This window comes from Eretmochelys imbricata, chromosome 1 (assembly GCF_965152235.1).
Source record: "Eretmochelys imbricata isolate rEreImb1 chromosome 1, rEreImb1.hap1, whole genome shotgun sequence".
NCBI classification, from domain to species: domain Eukaryota; kingdom Metazoa; phylum Chordata; order Testudines; family Cheloniidae; genus Eretmochelys; species Eretmochelys imbricata.
In genome coordinates, this window is record NC_135572.1 from 97,891,557 (window position 1) to 97,910,334 (window position 18,778).

General features: G+C 40.7%; 1 long non-coding RNA gene across 1 annotated transcript; it reads left to right on the forward strand.

The window, feature by feature from the left end:
- The first annotated feature begins 9,234 nt into the window (after positions 1 to 9,234).
- Positions 9,235 to 18,213, forward strand: LOC144262655 (uncharacterized). The gene is made up of 2 exons (XR_013345583.1): positions 9,235 to 9,369; positions 12,719 to 18,213. It is a non-coding gene; the product is annotated as an uncharacterized LOC144262655 (long non-coding RNA).
- Positions 18,214 to 18,778: the final 565 nt, after the last annotated feature.

Consider the following 18,778-nt stretch of genomic DNA (forward strand, 5'->3'; position numbering starts at 1 on the left):
GCCCATGGGCCGGGCGTTTGAGACCCCTGGTCTAGTTTGTGAATCCTGCTGCGTCTTAAATATGACTAAGGCACCGAGCAGCTCAGCAGTGTCTGGACTTCAGTGGCTTTGTACGTGGTACTTAGGTTCCTACAGGATTAGGTGGCCAACTGAATGGTGATTTTATAAATGCCAGTCGTACCTAAATGATAGTTTGAGACACCTAAAGTGGCAGTCAGGGGCTTAAGTCCCTCTTGCAAATCTAACCCATAATAGTCACAGATATGTCTAACAAGAGAGAAGAATCCTTTCATCTGTCCAGAGAATTTGAGTTGTCCACCCTCACCTGCATCCTAAACATATGTGTGTTTCCTTCGTTCTGTTTCACTAATTGGCTGTGTCCATTTGTGGTCATTGTTCTTGGGTTTTTCTGTTTGATTTTCGTTTTTTAAAGAGGGAAGATGTAACAGTAGCAACCAGAATTAGTGGATGATGACCTCTCATGTGTCAATGATATAAACTTCTTGTAATTTGGACTCAGATCATGTGCCTGGGACCAGAAAATAAAGACCTGTGTCTCACCAGCCCTTCTGTGTGTCACAACCTTTATTACAACATAGGTTGACACTTTAGTATTTTGTTCTCAGGCTCTTTTAGAGATTTTTTTCTTAATGGATTGGTGGTTTGCTTTTCAGTCTGCTTTAAAGTTAGGGGGCAAAATTCTGCTCTCAGTGATGCTCATGCTAACCTAATGACTTTAGTAAGTTTGCATGTATGTACCAGCAGAATTTGTCTCCATATATTGAATGATACATGTCCCACATAAAGGGATAAGGATGATTTCGTAGAATGATCAGTATGTGGCATGAATCATCCCATTAAGCATAGCTATCATTTCTGGTGTACTTGAAGGAAGTCTCCACACAGTTTGCTCAGAATAGTAAACTTATAGTTCTGAAGTTCAGACACACTTCTCACCAGAAGTTACCTGTGAAATTTGAAAACATACAAAAAAACCCCACCTAAACGGTGCCTGAAAAACTTGCTAGTGTACCCATTGCACACACAACATTCATATTTATGAGCATAAAATGGACAGTTGCATGCAAACAGGTACTTATATGCAAAACATTTAATTTAACAGACTTTGTTAGTGCAAGTGTAAATTATACAACAACATATTAGCCAAATTATCAAAAATTAGAATAATATTTTTAATCTCATTTGGAATTTCAGAACCCTGCTGCTGGTGGAGGGTAAAAAGATCATTTGTGATACTGGCCTTGGTAGAGACCTACTTTAGAGCTATAGAAAGCAATCTGCATCTCTCACACACACACACCACATACAAGTGGTAGTCTTCCTGATATTGATGGATACCTGGTCCATTGGGAAAGGGGCTAAAATCAACAACTTATTTCATGCAGCCACCAGTCATCAGATGTCAACAATTTTCCATTACTATGGATCTGGCCTGTGTCTTACCTACATCACTGGTGTGTGAATCAGCTAGTTATGTTCACAAAGAACGCCTTTGGGATCCCAAAACTCCACTACTAGACTAGATTTTTCCTAAAGATGACAGTTTGCTCAGGGTTTCCCTTAGAGCAGCCTGCAGCTTTATTTTTAAGAGGAAAGTTTGCAGCTATGGGGAGATTTTACAGTGTTGCCATTCCCCAGGTACTGTTGATAATTCTAAGGTTGCCATGGACTTCCTCCCAGATGGCTGTGCTGACTCCTCTGTCAAGGAGGAAGTATGATCCCTGTCTGTCTTACCGTTTTGTAGTGGTGACTCTCATCATAGTATCTGAGCACCTCCTGTATTTATTAGATTGGAATGATGAAATTCCTAAGAGACTCCATCCTCAAGCTCTTCTCCCTGCTGGTTACAGAGAGGTCTGCTCGAGGAAGGGTTTTTCTTGGGGTGGGGGGTAGGGAGGAGAGATGTCCAGGAAAAGTGGTCACAGATTCTACATTTACACAGACCTAGTGTATCTACTGCATCTCTGGAAGGTGCCCAGATAGCGCACTCATAGCCACAGTACAGGAACATACAAAGAATAGTGATCCCAGCACGTATCACAATTGACCTTGAAAGGCTGTCCTCCGTTGAGAGGATGGATGTTTGCCTGCATTTCGCTCACCTTCTCAGCTTGTGCACCTTCCAGAGATACACTATATGTAGTGCGTCTGTGTGAATGTGAAACCAGTTATTTTGGCTTTATGCTGGTGAAATGAATTTTATCCATGGTCTCTTTTACATTTTCTATTTATCAGTGAAATATGTGAAGCATTTTACATTAGTAATGAATAAATAAAAATACATTTGAATCTGTGTTTTTAAATTTGTATTGGACTTTAAAACATATTCGGTAACACAACTGTGGCTGCTGCTGTTTATGTGCCTGATCCACCTCGTACTGAAGTCCCAGAGGAGCTGCATCCTTTTGTGGTGGATTGTAGTGATACAGGCAAGTACAGTTTCCCCTTTAGTCCCCACAGTCAATCAAGTTGCCCATCTTCACCACTATGTATCAAACCAATGGCCACCTCCCCCAGGAAAGGAATGTTGTCCCTCTCAGAATCCAATTTAATCCCTGCTTCTGGCAGATTCCTCAAAGTAAGACCCTTCTCAAAACCCTAAAATAAAACAGATTAAAATTCAGCAGTTCTTCATACCCCTCAAGGGTCACCTTCAGCAGGCTACTCACCCAACATCCACTCTGTTCTTCAGTTCCTCTGCCCATATTCCAGGGCCACACTCTCCAGGTGATCAGCCTGCCTCAGCAGTCATTCTTCTTCAATTCCTGCACCCCTACTTCAGGGCCTCCAGACATCTGGCAATTATCTATGCTTCTTACAACTCTTCTTCCACAGCCCTCACCTCAGGGCTTCTGCAAACAGGCTCCTATAATGTTCTACCCCCCATGTGGAATCCTAACCCTACTGGGCTCCTTCTCATAGGAGCCATTTTCCAGAATCAACCCTCTTTTTCCTGGGCTCAGACTCAACGGTTGTTCTCCTCCTTTGCCTAGAAACCTCTGTATAAGCCTTCTACTCAGCAGGGTTCCCTAGGTCTGGCCAATTCATCAGTTCTCTCTCTATAGCATCTCTCTTTCACCACCATCTCTCAAGTACTGCAGTCGCCAGTCTCATGCAGGGCTCTTAAAACAACTCCCACCATTTCCTTCCTTCTCACCTTTCTCAACTGCTGACTGGATCTTAATAGGGGCCAGATGGCCTCAATCTAGCCCCATCAGGAGGCAACTAACTAATCACAGGTGAACTGAACCCATTCATTCTTAAAGAGACCATAAGTAACAGAGTCTTTCCAAAAAGAAAAGGAGTACTTGTGGCACATTAGTCTTTCCATTGACTTCAGTGGGCATCTGACTGGGTCTTATGAGAATGATGGGGTAAAGTACGAGTATATCACATTTTTAGCCCTAAAAATTAGGGGATTTTCCCCATATATACATTAAAAAGTAAATACTCTCCATGGTACAGCAAAAATACCTTGTTACGCTGTACATCCTAAGGAACACCTTTTTAAAAGAGCTTTCAATCCAAGTTCCACTTTAGCAGCCACCATTACTTGTGAGCATAAAATTAATATTTCAATATCTAGCTAGTAATTACACCAGTCATCATTAAAATCATTTTTACCAACAGTTACCATAAAGTGCTGTCAGACACCAAAAACAATCGCTATGGCAAGCATAGTGGAAACAGTGGTATCTCAAATAGCTGTTGGCATTTTGTCGTCTTATTGTTATTGTTCAATCTACAGACCATATTGCTGGTTCACCATGAGACTCCTGAAATACATGAATTTATTGCCAGGATCATTTCTGATTCTACTTCCATGTGACACATATGATGGCCCAACTAAAAAGGATATGCAGAAATTCCTACTGTTGAGAAGAATGATTGTTTTACTTTCTCATTCTTCTACACAATGCTACAATAATGCTCACTGCAAAAACTGCAGGGAAAGGTTTACATTCAAACAAATGACTGTTATGATAAAAAGAAAATGTACATTAGGTTTTGTAAAACTTTCCTTTCCATTTTTAAAAAACTGAAATTGAGCCAAATCTATTTGAGAATCTCCCTTTTTGTGATTCATGGAAAATATTTTAAGTTTTAATTGGATTTAATGCAAAACCTCTTAACGTGAGGGTCAGTCAATCTCACCGAAATCCAGAGTTAAATTCAGGAAGCCAGAACTGATTCCAGAGTGATAATCCTAATTCAAAACATTTTTCATCTAGGGAATGAAATGTGAATAATCAGGAATCAGAAAGAAAAGAGGAAAAAAATACAGCATGATTCTGAAAATATATGGTCATTGGCAAAACTGTTTCTCTTTCTCATGGACAAGAACAAAATGAAACTACTGTAATAATGGAGGAACATTATAAGCAGTACATGAAAATCATACTGAAATTGTAACTTTTTAAGTAAAGATCAGTTGGATTACTCACAATATGTAAATTAAGCATGTGCATATGTCCTTGCTGGATCAGAGCCCTAATGAAAACCAACATATGCCACAAAGTGCTAATGATTTAAATTATAATTATAGAGGGGCATACGTAAGAAGTTTGGATAAAGATTCTGAAGTGGAACTTTCCCTATCTTTGTGTGTTCCATTTCAAGGTTTCTATTACAAATATAGACCTATGTCATGAAGTTTGACCATTCCACATTCACAAATACAGCATTTCATTAAAACAACTTCATAAACATCACCCAGAATTCATAAGTTGTACAGACAGATTCCCCACATTGTCACCTCTATACACCTACTCTCTCTACTGTTTATATTTCTAATATGCCCATCACTGTAAAATCTAGGCACCAAACACAAGGATCAAAAGAAGTATTACTGCTGAAGGGTCAAAAGTACATTAATTTTCAGATGAACCTTAGTTTGCCACATGCTTAAAAGGTCTGCACTGGACTCACACATTTAAACAATTGTTTTTCGTAATTTCTCTTGTTTCCAATCTGAGAATGTGATTCTAAGTCAAATGTTAACTCTCCTTTGTCACTGTAAAGCTGCGTGCAGTGACTGAGAGCATGAGTACCAACCTCAGGGCAGACTGTTAGGAACCAGGGCACAAACCCCAAATTGGTTGTGAGTTCTGTATTTAGATTTCATCAACCAATTATCAGGTGTAAACTCCTCAGGCCTAAACATGGAGTTACTGACAGTCCCCTTTGGTACTCTGCTCTATTTTGCCACCCAGCTGAGCATACCTTTGTGATAGATGGTCCCTTACACCAAGGATCACAACATTATTCAGGTTACTTCCTGTTCCAAAAGACCAGTCACTTACCCCAGGTCCATTGCACCTTAGATGTCACACCAAAGACAATGCTTGTAGCCAATCATATAATAAACTATATAAAGATTTATAAAATAGCAAAAAGAAATTAGAGAGTTACTTACAAGGTTAAAGCCTCCAAAAATATATGCACAAATGAGTTACAAACTTAAGTTTCAAAAAGTAATAGACGCTTCTATAATAAACAAGTTTTATTGTCCTTTAGGACTAACCTAGGCTAAGACACTGCGGCTGTCTTGCTTATGCCTAGTATACCTTGTCCATCAGAATCCAAGCAGCATAGAGATACAGTTTCTTCTTGTTAGGGGTTTTTATCCCTCTCTTCCCTTGTGCTCTGATCATCAAATTCAGCTGATGGGAGGAATCCCCTTGCATGATTCATCCTTATGGTGTGGGGAGGGGAAAACAACCAACATCTTTTGTCCTCTTTATCATCCCACAATAGTCCGTCTGGTGTCAATGGACCTTTCCTGTTGGGCAGGACGGTAACACCTTCTGTTGGAGATCGGCACTTCACGCTAGTTAAAGTCTCTCTCCTGTCTGGTGATTTACACAGTCACAGAGGCTCATAATACAACTGCTCAAATATTACCTTACAATATGGGATACAGATATTATAAGTGAGATTAATGCATGCAGCAAATCACAAACCTTCAATAAAGTCTAAACACATTCTTATAATTCTAATACCTATTTTAACACACAAGTGAGCCAGACTGATTCCAGCTGTGTATTAGTCAGTGTTCAGTTGAGACATGGGGACCTTGGCATAAGCTGGCACCTGGTCTGCTGGCGTCAGTCGCCGTAACTATTCTGAGCCCAGCCAGACCAAATTCAAATTAAGTCACTCTGCTCAAGGTTTTTGTTATAATGTGCTGGAAGGATCATGTTCTGTACCATTAACAGTGGCAGCTGATGCCCAACATCAGCAGTGGGGCTGAAGGTATCAGTCGATAACCCCCTCCTCCCCTGACTGATCATTTTCAAAGTGAAAAATGGGCACATTGTGGTTGTGAGGGTGGTGGATGGGAGGTCACAGGGAAGCACTTTGTTTGGGCATTTGGGAGGTACTATCCCCTCCCCTTTTTAGAATGAAAAACTGGACACGTAGTAAAGGGCAGGTTGTGAGAAAACAATATTAATCTCTGCCATCCCTTCACCAATCTCTCCTATTTCTTACCTCTCCCTTGTCAATCTAGCCTCTGCCCTACCATCCCCTCACTATACACCCCATCAATTCACCCTCACCCACAACCTTATTCAGTAATTGATCCTCCCCACTTGCGCTCAACCCAAGCCATCTCCCTCCCAACTCGAAACCTCCCCAAACCACCTTGGCTCCCTCTAACTCAAGCCACAGTTACACAGAAACTTCCACTATCTATCTCACAAGTCTGAGAACCCACCCCTCTACAGCTTGGATCCACCCCCTTTAGTGCTGAACCCTATGTTACCCAACATCCCTAGGCTCAGAACCACCCCCCACCATACAGACCCAGCACTCCAAGTTCAGAGCCTTTCCCACTCCTACCTGAGCCCCCACCCACTACCTCACTCAGAAGCCTCCTACCCTGCCCACCCCCACCACAAACACACAGGCCAGAAGCACTCTTGAAGTAGCCGGTTATAGCCTCCAGGGCCTGAAGGAGGCATAATCCTACCAGGAGCTCCCAGTGGCAGCAAGTGGTACTGCACCCTACAGTACATTGGCCACTCTAAATGCTAGTGATGCTAGTGGTGAAACTTAACCTACTTAGCCCCTAATGGCCAGCCATGCCTGACCATACAGGGCAAAGTCTAAAAAACGATGATCGATCCTTCAGCAACAACTTCCGAATTTGGCCCTATTTGTGCAGTCCATTGGGAAGCTATTTGATTACATATGTTTCATTGTAATTTTTTACACTGACTTCACTTAGATTTATTTTTAATTTCCTAGTTATTCTGGCACTTTCTATGGTAGCATCCTCCAGAGTTTGGTCAAATATGTAGAAACCAGCCAAAAGGTGTGGGAGAGGGGATTCATAGGAAATACAATAATTACTTGAAGGTGCCTTTTAGAAGTAGTTTTGTCGGCTTATAAACTGACATTTGATTTTGTTTAATCAACTGTATATCAGCCTTTTCCTGTTCTTCAAAGAAAAGACAACAGGTTATAAATCTGTGCAGCTTTCAACTAGCTTGAACCAGCATTTAGTGATTGTTCTTGCAATGTCATACAAATCTCTCATTATTTTCTAATGGTGCTCTGTTTCCTTTAGAAAACTAATATATTGATTAGATCTCCAGTGAAGAACATCTACAGTATAATCAGTTCAGGGGAGATTAGTTGACTGGCTAATATCCGTACAGCCTTATATTCTTAGAAAGGTTCCTGGTGCCAGGAATCCTAAGGGTGCGGTAACCTCAGGTAAAGCTACGCTTCTCATGCTTTGACTCTCCGGATCTGTTATTAATTCTCCATTGACACTAGGAGCATTTACTTCTTAAATATATTACACTCAATTAACTTAGGTTTAAGTCCTAGGTTTCCCCTGTCCCAATGCTGCAATTCAGATTCTAGGACCCAACAGCAATAAATCCACCTGGAGAAGGGGAACAGTGCCATGAGCCCCTGAATCCCCCGCCTCAGCACTGACAGTGGAGAGGACAACCCAGGAAGGGTCAGGGCCAGGCCAATCAGGAAAAGGACTGATTCAATCTCTTTCCCAGGCAGCCTACCCCAGCAGGATTCCTGTGGAGGCACAGACAGAAGGTGTGAAGTCTCCTCTGGAGCAACCACCTGCACATTCCACCTCCACGCATTCATGGCGGAAAGAAGGCTATCCTTTTGATATACTTCGTTGCTCACCTGAGACATTCAGAAACAGCTCCTTTGCTGGATAAAAGGCCTATATGTTCCCTCCTCCTTTCATTTTTTTAACATATAAAAAATACTGTCAAAAATGGTTGATCACAAAGAAACAAGCAATAGCTCCATGTGAGAAAACAAAATGCTCCTTTTAAAACAATTATGAATTGGCATAGTCAGCTATAAATAGAAACATTTTAAATATGGGTGAAACAGTTTGAAAACTGGAATTATCTTTTCCTATATGCAATCACATCCAGTGTTTTGCAAGACAAGATTTTATTGTTGTTATCATTAGTGCAAAGTGTGTTCACTCTTAAAATAGAAATACAATAGTCCAAATTCATTCTCTGTGTAACTCCACTGATTTCAATGAAGTAATCTTAGGGATGAATTTGGCCCAGTCTCTTTCTCTGGGTGACCTTTTGCTCAAAGCGCTCACTGTTTGGTTCTGACCAACCACATTTCTGTAAAAACCAGCTTTTTACTCACAGGTCCCTATATTAGAAGCAATGACAGGCTGTCAGTAAGTGTAAAACAAGCAGTAAGCAAGGTTTAGAATTTATTTATTTAATTTAATTTAATTTAATTATTATTTATTTAATTAGAAATTAGAATGGCTACCTACCAAAGAAATTGTTCCTATAGTCATGTCACTTTTTAAATTATGTTACAAGGCATAACAATGAGCCAACCAGATCTAAATTCAGACATTTTCCTTAAATCTACTGTATTGGGGGATATTTGTAAGGAAGAACACTTTGTAACTGATGCAACCCCAGTTATTTTATTCCACTGCTCCATACAGGAGTTATTTATAAGAGGAGTTATTTGCACAAACTTGGCTCTTAGCAAAGACACCCTGAATTCTCTACCTCTGAGTTGTGCCTCCAGTGACATTACCAGTTATTACCTTGTAAGTCATTTCTATTTTAAAGTCATTTCTGTTTTTAAAGTTAATGTAGTGCTCAGGAAAGATACCAGATTGCTAGCCCTGCCCATTTATCTATGTGCTGCCATGGGAATTGAGGTTAGTAATTGCATATGAAACAACAGGCCTGGGGTTGGTGGCAGGGTATTCTCAGGAGAAGCTCCTCAGCTCTGGAATTCAACTCCCCCACTGATCAGCATCAAAATCAATTGACCTTTAGGACACATTATAAGGATCATCTCATGTTTCTGGAGGTTGGTAACTTCATATGGGCAACTGTGGGGTTTTTTGCAGGAGTGAAATACCCTATTTTCTTGTATGAGGCATTTTGTACATGCATTCTAACCTATGTTACATAGGATGTATTTTATAAATCAGTCAGTCAATAGATAAAATATTTCATCTGGGCTTATAGATTGTGATCTGCTTGTGTGTAGCAAGACCAAATTTTATGGTCAGAAAACTTCTGAACCACTGAAAACTATATTTGTGTTGTTTGCCAGGTGGAATGCACATCACTTAAAGCAAGAGATATATTTCTGCAGATTTCCTGTTCAGTTTGTTGAACAGGTTATCTATTTTTAAAAGCATTGTATTTAAAAAGTTCTGAGTGAAACCCATGCTCTTTTGAACCAAGTCAGGCAAGCTGTAAAAAAAATTAATGCATTAATCCCAGTGTCAAGGACTGAAGTCTTTCACTTCAAAATAGACTGTACAGCATGCAAAATGGGATGGTAGGAAATTTAGCAACTTTTATGAAATCTCATTTTTAACTGTTTTTAAATCTTTTGTTATCATTTTCAGTGAAGTTTAATCTTTGTTATGTAATATACGGACAATGTAACTGTAATTATTCTTGTCCTAATAGTTTATAAAATAAGAATGTCTCCTTTAACATATGTTTTAGGATAATTTATCTTCTGATAGTGTAAAAAACCAATAGAAGTGGCCCTATACAAACAAGAGTTGTTGACTGTTAGCTGATGGTTAAAATACTATATTTCAGTTTGCTCCCACTATGAAGGATCTCCTTGAAGCCACACAACAAAGATTAAAATAGGAAAGTCACTAATTTGACAAGATTCTTTTAGAGAGCTCTGCTTATATCTTCCTTCATTTTGGGAAGGGGGGATGTTTTCACTTTACAGGATAGCTTCCACTGGAAAACCTGCATAGCAGAATAGAATTTCTGCATACACAGCATAGTCTCTAACCCGAGCTCTTGGACTGTTAAGGGTGGAATCGCTAGCTCCAAGACATCCTGTAGATCTTTCACTCTGCCCTTAACCAGCAGACTACACTAATGAGTCAGGTTTCATTTCCTGCATTTCTGATTTCCCTTTTCAATACTCAATTCTTCAGAAGCATTCCAGGATACAAGAGGGCTTACTCCCCGATACTGCACAAATATTTTTCTGTTTTCTTTGATCAGGTGCTCCACATGCACCTTGAAAACCATGTCACAGGAAACAGTTTGAAGTGGCCCAGCTTAAAGACTGTAAAACTAAAAGAAAAACTTATCTGGTACACAGGCATGACGACCTTAATCTGTTTGTACTGGCTAAAGAACAAATAATGCTATCATCCACTATTTAATTTATGACTCAATAATAGTTGCTTGTGATTTTACTCTGCAAAAGTTTAAATGTAACTGTACTTCAGACTTAGCAACAAAAGTGTTTCTGACAGACTCCTCCATGCAAGGTAATATAATATCCTTTTGTATATCATGCAAAACTATCAAACTGTTTCCGTCATTTGCAATCTATGTGTAACAATAATCATATATTGTCTATGACACCTTTAACAAGAAATCAGTAACAGTGCCTGATTATTTAAAAAGGAGACTGCACAACTGCATACGCAATATATGTGTAATCTACAGATACAGTTTTTACAACTGTGTATGTAAATGGAATAAATATATATATGTAAATGACTGTGGAAATGTACTAACGCAATTTTTGTGCAAATCAGACACAAACTATATACCTAACTTTTAAAAAAAATTGGCCCATAATTTGTCATAGCAATTGCAATTTACCCTCAAAAAAGTGGTAGCTTATCTACAATAGAAAGTTTTACCAGCAAAACTTCTGCCAGCATACTGCTACTGACATAGCTGTTTTGGAAGAGTGCATTCATGTTTGATTGCCTTTGCTAGTGCAGTGTGTCCACACAACACCAGGTTGTCTTGGTAGAAGATGTGCAGCACTGTATAGTGCATGCCAGTGTCCCCCAAACCACCATCCAGCACACAAGCTAGTGACAAAGATTTGCAGTATGTTACACGATACCAGCACTGTAGTGGGAAAGTCCTACAATTCCCTCTGTTCCATCCCATAATCTACCTTTTTGCACCGGTTCTCAATCTCTCCACCATCTTGCCATCAAAAACATGGATGCTGAACAGATCAGCAGAGCTCTCTGGTCTGTTTCAGAGACAGGGCAAGTGATTCTTTTGTATTTGTGGAACTGCAACAACTACCAAGGCCATGCAGCAGGAAACTGAGAATACTGAGGGGGAATAGATGATATGGACAGTGAATGAAACTGGCCAGCTGTGGCAGGTATTGCTGTACATTGGGGATAGACAGTATTGGGCTCATGAAATGAGCACTGAGTGGTGGAATTAGCTCATGATGCAAACCTGGGACAACCAGGAGTTCTGCAGAATTTTCAGATGTGGATGGCCAGTTTGCTGAAGTCAGACAGTGTGACGCTTTGTTTTGCTGCAATACAGAGTAATTAGCTGGTGCATGAATTATTTCTTTGCTTAGGGGAGCTATTGATTTGTGGGGTTTGCATCTCTGTATTGTAAGACAAAGAGAATAAATCCTGGTTTTCACAAAATAGAATTTTATTATGCAACAATAAACAACACATAAACTACTAAAAAAGAATTCGCAAGATGCTAACAGCTCAAGGGCGCTTCACAGATCAGAGTAGGTGTATTCACAGCAATCCTTCTTATTGTCCGCTGGGGCTGAGCTAAGGCATACTGCTTCAGGGAATGCTGGTGCCTTGAGGAGAAAGGTGTAGGGGAGGTGAGGGTGGCCTTGGCCCCAGGAAGAAGGAATTGTTGTCCATGCAGTGTATTGGCTGCTGGAGTGCTCTACTCCTAATGCTTCAGAGCATCCGAATTTGATATCTGAGGAACTGCATGATGTGTGGGTGCACCTGTCCTTTCTCCGGCATTCAGTCCCAGCAGTCTCCTGGGCTCCAGTCTCAGCAGTCTGGAGCAGTCCTGAGAACCTGTCTTCTCTTGTCTGTTTCTCTTTCCTCCCTATCACAGTGAGTCTCTCAGTGGGTGTAGAAGGGGCAGCCCTCAAGGATTCCACAACCGAGGTCACTGAAAACTACCAGGCAGAGAGCCACTGTTAGATGTAAGGGGTTAGCTGGCAGCACAAGATAATTAACTCCCTAAATTTTTTCTCATATAAAGCTGCATAAAAAGTATGTACAGGCCCACAGTCACTACCACTTAACAATACCCAGCATGGTGAGTACATGGGGTCACTTTTCAATCCCCCTATGTGAGGAGTGGGCAGGACCTGGGGAACTTTAGGGACAGTGTAGTAAACATTGATTAACTTGTTACAGGCAATGGTGATGCTAGCGGATATATCACTCATGAGGATACCAAAGGCCCAGAGAAGGCAGCTGTTCAAGAGGATTTGCGGTTACCCGGAGCCATATGCTGCTGGGTTTTTCACAGCAGTGGTCACCCAGAGCACCTCTGCAGTGTGCGTTCGGAAGATGTCCTACCACGGTGGTAGAAAGAAGGCTGCTCTGCCTAGGAATGTCTGGGCAAAGATCAAACACAACCTGCTCAAAAAGTTCTGTGAAATTGTCCCAGAGGACCAGGAAGCTGTTGGGGCCAAGATAAACCAGCGGCTCCATATGCAGCAGAAGATTATGACTGCTGAATAGAGTTGTGACTCTGTCCAAGCCAAGATCTAACTACACACTGTTTCTATCTCTTTCCTGAAGCTAACCACAACATACAAGTGATGAGTTTTAGACTTGAAAACCACAAGTTTGAACAGCATGTGTAATGTGCTTTACACTTGAAAATCTGCACACTACAAGTTTACAATGCATTTTCTGAAAAAGCATAGTCAGAATACCCAGTTGCTACTATTTTCTATTTTTAGTATATTTAATTTTATTGGTTAGCAGGCAAGCACTGTCTCCATATGTATCTGAATGCTCAGGTATTAGTTTGCACATAGCTTACAAGTGCTGGAAGCTTTTTTTTTTTTTTTGCCCGTTCGCAATGTATAGAATTTTATTTGGTTACCTTCCCTGCAAAACTATATACTTCGAAAGCAAAATTATTTTCCAGCATTATGTATTTGTGAATGTTTCTGGCTGCTTTTCCCTGTTTTCTTTCTGTCAGTTTTGCCTAGGAAGGCCAGTGCATGCTCTTAAAATAAACCAGCTACTTTAAAGCAGAATTCCTTTGTTCCCTGTTCACACGTGGTCAGCTGCCATTTTGAGAGAGGAAGAGGAGAAATTTGGGAGGCCCTGGAAAAAGTAAAACAAATGGCATTCACTAATGAGACCAGTGACTTATACCCACCTGAATTCCTTTCTCCTTCCTCAATGGAGTTCAGCCGGGTCTTGAGGAAGTCTTTGCTCTCCATCAGCACTGCATCATCCATATCCCCCTCTTCAAAGAATTTATCATTTGTGTGCAGTTCAAGGGTTCCTTCTTTTGGATGTCATGAGATGTCCCCTGCCCATAGCAGGTAGATGGTGGGATTCCCTCTCAATATGGCGTAGAGCTCTACATAATAGCGGAAGCTATGGGAGACAGCACTAGATTTTTTGTTGCTCTCCTTTGTCTTTTGGTATGATTGCCACAGCTCATTCACCTTTGCCCACCATCGGAAATTATCCCTGTCATACCTCAGTTTCTGCAACCTCTATGCAATATCTGCATAAACATCTTTATTCCGGTGGGAATTCCGCAGCTGTGCCTGCATGCTCCTTCTCCCACAAACCCAGGACATTCAAGACCTTGTTTCTGGACCAGTCAGCAGCACGAGGCTTAGCTGGAGTTTTCCATGGAGCCATACCTGTGTGCTAGCAAAGGTGGGCTAGTAGGAAAAGAGACATTGCCAAAACACTCTGGGGATTTTAAGCTGGGGGGCAGGCATGGGCTACTGGTCTTTGTGAACCCTTGGCAGCAAAAATTCAACCAGAGCAGTCACTCCCATGGGCACAATGACATTGTAAACTTGTTGCTGGAGGACTGCTTGTACTGATACCGATATGTCCACATTCACACAGGCACTGTGCTGGTCGAACACTACTGCTAGAAGCCTTATGTCACTTGGGAAACTGGTTTAACTTTCGCTGGCAAGAATTCAGAGTTTTGTTGGCAGGACTGAAAATTCAGGATGGATGCATGCCAGTAAAATTTTACAGTACAAACCAGGCCTAAGAGTAGAAGCAAAGTAAATCCCAAACATCCCATACTATATACAATACATAGAGTCCCACAATAAACAGTAGTACTAATAAGGAAACAAACGCCTGAACCATGATGGAAGGATGTAGAGGGGAAAAGAATTCCGGACTTGTAGACCACTGATTCCAATCCATTCCACATTTTACCTAGGAAAAGCCAGGAGGAAAGGGATGAGCCAGTGCAATGTGGAAAGATTGAAGTTGGAAGATTTGTGACTTAAAAAGGCCATAACTGAGGAAGTTTTAGCAGCCCAGAGAAGATGTGATGAATAGCTGGTAAGGAGATAAAAAGAAATGTGTAAAGGAATCACCCCTTAAAAGAATAGGATGAATAGTATCATGAAATATTTAATATTTATATTAACCAAGTAATGTATGAAAAATACAAACACCAATGGGAGGAATACCTGTTGTAACTGCCACCCTCCTCCTCAGTTCAGGGACAGGGGGAACACAAAGGAGAACTGGTTGCTGTTAACTGGTTGCCAGTCTCAGTGATTTTATTCTGGATTTACACCAGTGTAATTGAGATAGTCTCACCCATTGTCTCTATCTATATTTTTTAAAAAGACAAAATAATAAAGTTCTTATTTTTATCTCCAAATATTTTTCAGAAGAAATTTTTTTTTGTGGAACAGAATATTCAGTTGAACAGAGGAAAATTGTTTCTTACAAACATCTGGAGGAAAAGTAACCACCTATACCAAAGAATGCAAATTGCCTTTAATAATTGTCCTGCCACATTATGGACTAGCTTTGGCTTCTGAAAGGTCTTGAATTGTAGCCTCAAGTGGAGTGCATCACAGTAGTTTAATCTCAAGATACAAAGACACAGAAAAATGTCACCAGGTCCACATCTGAAACAAGACATCTATGACAGAGTGCTGGACAACAGCAACTGATTCAGCACTCTGATCACTGCAACTTCAATTAGTTTCCCAGTGCTCACCTGAATATGGGAACTGTACCAAACTGATCAATTGGCAATAGGCTGAAAAGAGTAAAAAGCTAATTACCTCATTAACTCAGAGGGTACAAAGGCACAGGAAGGAAGCACAAAAGGGAGAGAGAAAGTGAAAGAGCTGTAGGCTGGTAGAGCTAGGGCCACAGAAGGTCTCTGCCTTACAGCCCCAGGATACTATTAAAGCTGCTGCACGATCTATAAAGGTGGTGGGAATGAACTTTGTAAATAAATAACTGGGTGTTTGACTTGAAGAAGGTCTCCGAATAGTTTGCTTGTCTTGAAAGAGGCAAGAGTGGAGCATGTCCCTGCCACAAAGTTATACAACTCAGCAAGCAAAGATGGGAAAATGTGTTCTTCAGGGCCGGTATCAGGGCACACAGTAATAGCTTTGGGTCAAATAAGACCACTAAGTTGTGAAATTAATTCACAATCAATGGCTGCACAGTCAGTTTGCCATGCTGATATAATTCTAGTCAATTCTTGTGTTGCTTTCCCAAACCTATTAATGTTATCTCAGCCTTATCCAGACTGATCCTCAACCAGCTGGTCCTCATTCAGGACTAAGTCTCCTGGTCATCCATTACCCTGCACCAAAGGAATCAGCTGTAAGGAGAAATACAGCTGAGTAACATTCACCTAGTGCAGACATTGTAGCCCACAATCTCTTTATTAACCTTCCTAAAGGTCTAATACACATATTGAAAAAATGGGTGGGCAATACAGCAGAACCCTGCAGTTCCTAGCATGAGAGAGTCTTTGGGATGGATGAATAATCACTTTCCGGTTCCTCTCTGATATTAAGAAACAAAGCTACTTCAGAGCAGTTCCATCTATTTCTACTAAGGACCATGGCATTGTCATCAGCACCTCATGATCAACCACATCAAAGACAAGGGATAGACCCAATAAAGTCACCATGGACATTGTGGGCCTGGTTCTCATTTCACTGTCGTTGTAAAACAGACCTTAAAATATGGCTAATTTACATTTATACTCACTTTGAGGCCTATTTACTCTGCCACATTGATGTAATGTATAAAAAAGAATCAGATCTAGTATACAGAAGAATCAGATCTATTATGTTCATCTATAAGCCGGAGATCATTGACCAGTGCCTGCAGTTTTTGTCCCATACCCAAGTCTAAATCCAGATTTACTAGCAACAAGAAAATCTCAATACTGGTAACATTGCCATAGCTGCTTCATCGCCCTCTTCTTAATGATCAACCCTCACAAAGCAGGAGACTCAATACCAATAATGTGTTGGTGAGAGCATCAGAAACATGAGTTGATTTCTTGAGTAAAAGCCTCACTGACGCATCTTTGAACACGCCTAGCATCCAACCCTCACACAACAAAGCAATGATAACTTCCACCAACAAAGGACCCACTCTCTCACTACTGGCCTTTACCAGCCTGGAGTGACATAGTTCCCAATGCCCAGGAGGAGGCCCAAAGGACCCTGAACACTTCCACACCTTCAGGGAGAAACACTGACCAAAACACAAAGAGTGATCTGCATTTGTCTTCCCCAAACCTTATCCCGCACCCATGAATTCAACAAGCTGCATCTACAACCAACAATTTTATCAACATAGTAATCAGCAAATTCCTCACAACAAGAAAAAAGACTCGATTCAGTTTCCAAGTGTGGGTAGATTGGATTAACCAAGCTATCCACTACCCAAAACAATTCAAATGTGCATAACGCTACCGAACTATGATGGAGATAAAACTTACCCTCTCCTGCACAGCTTCCAAATAAGATTTTTTAAAAATGATTTATGTCATATAGATCAGACTTCGTCTGGGACTTTGTCCACTGGTATTATAACCTTCTTCCCTCTCCTTTCATCCTCTGCAAGTGAACCACAGTGACCTGGAAGGGCAAAGTCAGAGCAAGGACATTCAGGAACCACTGTATCAGTAGCTGTGGACATAGATCTTGATAATATCCCCAGCCCATCAATAGAGTGGGAAACTGGCAACAGAGTACACTCCCTCAGAGACTTTCTGAAACATGTCTGCCTACCTAACCGTTGCAGGCTTTTTAAACTGCTATATATCAATGAAGTAATTAAGTTAATGTTAATAACCACTTGATAAAAAGCAAAAGAACATTCATTATAAAAGAAAGACGTAAAGGCTTGTTCTTCCCCTTCAACCACTGCCTGTTTGGCAAAAACATAAAAGATAATGTAACAATTGTTTCAAAACAAATAAGAGAAAAGACAAATTAACTTGTGTTCTTTTCATGTCAACTCCAAAGGCATTGTTGAGCTTTCAATTGGAAAATAAATAACTATTGACCATAGGAGAAACCAGGATGTAGAATTATATTAATGCAAACTCTGTCTTGTGGAATATCAGTCTGTTAATTAAAAAAGTTGCAGGTAGAAAGTTACAAGTCAACACATAATTAAAAAGTTGGGGCAACAATATTAAAATGGCTGGCATCTAAGCTCGTTTTCAGAAAAATCAGTAATAGAAGGGAAACAATTCAAATTGGGGGCTATTTTTAAAATGTTTATATGAGTTTATACAGGTTGCCTTAGCACTGCCCTGGAAAACAAGTTTATTCTTTATGCTTGATAAACACATATGTTTACGTGCAATGTTTGAAACCATATTTTATTCAATATACACTGGCAAGGATTTTTCTCTGTGTGTTGTGTGTATGATTATATGGAGAAATACATATCCATATATTTAATTAAAATATAGATTAGGTTGCTATATGGAGATAGGAATGCTCTTGTTTCCCAGAGCTGATAAATAAGGCTTGTCAAAGGGCAAAAAACCTTTGGCTCCAATTCAGATATTTCTTGTGGGGAGGGCAAATTCTGGTTCCCCCTCCTTCCCTTGGCAGGGATCCTGGGCACCCACTTGACTTCCCCACTCCTTCAGGGACCCCAAGTATCCTTTGGCCAGGGAGTCTCCCATCTCTATTAACCACACACAATGCATGAGCCAGTGCTACCAGGAGCCAAATTCTCTGTGGATTCCCCTGTGCTCGACTGTACAGTACAGGAACAGAGTGTCCCAACACTGTTTGATCCAGCTGCCCTTCCATCAGTACACAGGGGCAGCTGGGTCAGATTTCTGTGGCATTCTGACCACGCATTTGGAGTGTCACTTCAGACTGCTCCAGCAGCAGCTGCACAGACTTAGTACAGGACCTCTGCTTAACAGTGGCTCCACAGCCAATGCAAAAAGCTTGG